Source organism: Martes martes (genome assembly GCF_963455335.1).
Source record: "Martes martes genome assembly, chromosome: 4".
NCBI lineage: Eukaryota > Metazoa > Chordata > Mammalia > Carnivora > Mustelidae > Martes > Martes martes.
The window spans coordinates 179,945,782-179,948,773 of record NC_137891.1 but is presented as its reverse complement, the minus strand read 5'-3'; positions in this window follow the sequence as shown (position 1 = coordinate 179,948,773).

The following is a 2,992-nucleotide window of genomic DNA, read 5'->3' as shown; positions in this document are numbered from 1 at the left end:
TTCTCGCCTCCTGCCCCAGTCCTTAATGGAAGTTGGGTGAGAACCGGCTCGTGTTCATTCATGCCCCGCGCTGACGTCACCGAAGCCACGCCCTCAGGAATGTCTTTAAAGGGGCAGGGCTGGCACGGGGCTGGAAAGGAGGGGAGTCCCTAGGGGTTTCGGGAGGACCTTGGAGCCCTCTGGACACCCTGGTGCCCCCCAGGCCCTCCCAAGTTTCAGCTCTGAGCCAGGATCCTCGGCCCAGATGTGGGGATGGTTGGCCCTGAGACATCCGCCCTCTCACCCTTTGCCCTTGGGATGGGGCTCAACGTTGGCCTGCAGGTCTGGGCTGACATGAGGTGGGGGGCAAGGAGGAGTCGCCTCCTTGGCAGCACGCCTATAAGGGGAGCTGTGAAACAGACTGGGATGCCCCTCTTTCTAGGACCTCTGAAGGGCGCACCAGGCCGGTGGAGGTCGAGGAGAGCATCAAGGCTTGGGAGCCTTTAAGAATACGGTAATGTGGGGCACCTGGGCCGCTCAGTTGTTAAGCATCTGCCTTCCACTCAGGGCATGGTCTCAGGGTCCTGGGATCCAGAGCCCCGCATCAGGCTCCCCCCTCAGCGGGGAGCCTGCTTCTCCCTCTCCCACCCCCCCTGCTTGTGTTCCCTCTTTCATTCCCTCTCTGTCAAATAAATAAATAGATAAAATCTTTTTTAAAAAGAAAAAAAAATGAATACATGAATACCGTAATCTAAAAGCAACCACCTCTAGGAATGAGTCAGACATGGATTATTTCCTGTAACTCTCCTCTGGGAACCAGGTGTCATTATCCCCATTTTACAGAAGAGGACACTGAGGCTCCAAGACCTTACATATATGTGCCCAAAGGTTGCACAGCTCAAAGGAAGTAGAGCCAGGATTTGAATCTAGGTAGTCTCTGCTTCAGTCGCTGCCCCATGCCCGGAAAGGGCAGGCAGGAGGCTGCTGTTGGAGCACCCCACACCCCACCCCTGGCATGGCTGAATCAGTCAGTCTGTCTCAACACTTTGGAGGGCACCTGCCTCCCACCTGCCCCTTCAAGGGGCCTCTTCCCAAAGGTTCCTCAGACGTGAGCTCATCTCCCCTCCTGTCGGAAGCGGCTGGACTTAGTGAAACAAACGGGAAATGTCCTCTCACCCGCCTGCTGGCCACCCACGACTGCCAATTGCCCAATCACCATTTGGCCAGTCCGGGAGGAGCAGCTGTAGCAGGCCTGATTCCCTGAGAGGCTCCAGGTCCCTCTGTCCACCTCCCTTCTCTTTGACCCCATCCTGGACTATCCTGACTCCCCCGGATCTGTTTGCCAAAGGCCCAACTGTGCTGCTCCAGTCCCCGCGTCCTCCCTGCCAGCTGTGGACATCTTGGCCTCTCGGCCTTGGCGCCGGCCCTTGGGAAGCGGGTCCAGACACCTCCTCTGGAGAAGGAGGAGGGCTAATTACAGGTGTTGGGGTAGCGTAATTAAAGCCTTTGACCAAGATGATAGGAGAGTCTTGGTGTTCTGAGAGTCTGTGAGCGTGCAAGTGTCCATGAGAGTGCGTGTTGGTGTGCGGGAGCGCATGTGGGCATGTCGGGGTGTGTGTGCACATGCCTGCGCACATGTGAGTGTATGTGCGTGAGTGCTTGCAGGTGTGTGGGTGTACGTGTGTGAGTGTGTGTGCAAGCTTATGTGGGTGTAAGAGGATGTGCGTGTGTGTGTGTGAGTGTGTGAGTGTGCCCTCGTGGCAAGGGCTGTGGAGTCAACCCACGGGTTTTTGGACGTTTCCCTTCTCTGAGGCTCAGTCTGCTCGTCGGGAAGATGGATTAACCTCCTTCAGAGGTTTATGGTGACGGCGGAGGAAAGTCGTGCATGTCAACCGCATAGGCCGGGGCTGTGGGACGTCCTGGTTAAACCCCAGCTATGACTACAGTCACGAGCGACTCAGGGGGAAGAAGCGGCCTCTGAGCTGGGCAGGGCTTATGGGCCCTGGGCTCCTCCATGTCGCATGCATGGTGTGTGTGTGTGTGTGTGTGTGTGTGTGTGTGTGTAAATGTGTGGATGAGTGTTTTGCGTGTTGTGCTGGACACTTCTGGCTAAGGTGAATGGAAGATTTCACGTGTCGTATGTAGGACCCCGCCCGTACATGTGTGTGACCTGCCACGCAGGCTCTGTATGTTGGACTTCACGCAGGGACATATGCTCTAAGAGCGCAAGAAGGGGTTGGTAAGCTCTGTGTCGCCTGAGAGTCGCCGCGCGCTGTGTTGGTCGGTCCTCTGCCTCGGAGGTGTAGTCGGGTGGGTTTCCCTTGGGGGCCCCCCCAGGTTGGGCTCCACGTGCCAGGGGTGCGGGCAGGCCCTGCTGTTGCCCGCCATGTGCTCAGAGGTGTGTGCCTAGCTGGGGACCCAGAGCCCAGAGACAGATGTCGCTCGCCTTTGACATGGGAGCGGAGACCTGTGGGAAGGGGTGGTGTGTGCACTGGTGGGAAGTGGGGGGCAGGGACGGCTCCTCCATCTTTAGTCACTCACCTGGTGACACGCCCTTCCCGTCCAACCCGACCCAGCAGAGTCCTTCCTGCTCAGGGTGACTGGATGCTGACAAGGAAAGTTCTTTGGTGAGTCTTAGGAAGCGGCGGCACCGAAAAGTGGTATTTATTGTGACATAATAAAACCCTAATGGAGATAGAATTACCCCATAAAGGCCCCAAAAAGCCTGCGGGGCCTGAGTGCCACTGAGGCTTCGAGTACGGGCAGGCTGAGGTTGAGCGTGCTCGTGTGTGGCTGCACCAGCCTCCTCGCCCACTGTCCCCACCTCCAGCCCCCCAGCCTGCTGGGGACAAGCAGATGACAAAGATCAGCACTGAAACAATAGCTTCACCCACCCCACCTTTCATCTGTGCCTTCCTCTGGCCAAGAGCAGCAGGAGGAAGAAAAAAAATTGTACCCAACACTTATAAAGGGCTTACATGCCGGGCCCTGCCCGGTTGGCTCTAGGCCCTTG